We start from the raw sequence: 697 nt of genomic DNA, 5'->3' as shown, positions 1-697 counted from the left end.
CATTTTTGACTCGTGGGCTGGAAAGACTCACACAGCTGGAGCCTGGAACAGCTAGTTTCTTGGGTATTTGTTCCAGTCTCAGATGTGTTGTCTTCTGCATGGTAGCTTCAGGGTAGCCATGCTTCTTACATGGCGGCTCAGGGCTCCACAAGTAGATGTCCATAAAGAAAGGCCAGGCTGAACCTAACTCACCTTAAAAAATACTATTTTTAAAAATTTTAATTCCATTATAATTAACATATAGTGTAATATTAGTTTCATGTGTTCAATACAGTGATTTAACAATAAAAATATGGAACACTTCATGAATTTTTTTGTTATGCTTGTGCAGGGGCCATGCTCATCTTTTCCGTATTGTTCCAATTGTAGTGTATGTGCTGCCAGAGTGAGCACTAACTCACCTTTTAGGACTTAGTTATGGAAATAACACAGCCTTCCTCTGCCACATGCTCATCACCAAAGCCATCACAAAATTCCACCCCAAAGCCCACAGAAGCTCTCCCCTTGAGACATTGACTTCACAAATTTAAAATAACACAGATTTATTATCTTACAGTTTTGGAGGTCAGAATTCTGAAATGAGTTTCACTGGGCCAAATCAGGGTGTCCTAGGAGGCTTTAGGGAACAATCCATTTCCTTGTCTTTTCTAGCTTTGGGAGGCAGCTTGCCCTCCTTGGTTCCATGACCCTTCTGTCT

General features: G+C 41.0%; 1 non-coding gene across 1 annotated transcript; it reads right to left on the bottom strand.

Annotated features, from left to right (window-relative positions):
* Positions 1-286: 286 nt before the first annotated feature.
* LOC124508979 (U6 spliceosomal RNA) lies at positions 287-393 on the bottom strand. The gene has a single exon (XR_006961347.1). It is a non-coding gene; the product is annotated as a U6 spliceosomal RNA (small nuclear RNA).
* Between the last annotated feature and the right edge of the window lie 304 nt (positions 394-697).

Source organism: Lynx rufus, unplaced genomic scaffold (assembly GCF_022079265.1).
Source record: "Lynx rufus isolate CCGP_SWC_20201006 ecotype Redwood Valley unplaced genomic scaffold, mLynRuf1.p SCAF_13, whole genome shotgun sequence".
NCBI classification, from domain to species: domain Eukaryota; kingdom Metazoa; phylum Chordata; class Mammalia; order Carnivora; family Felidae; genus Lynx; species Lynx rufus.
This window is presented reverse-complemented; position numbering and strand designations above follow the sequence as displayed.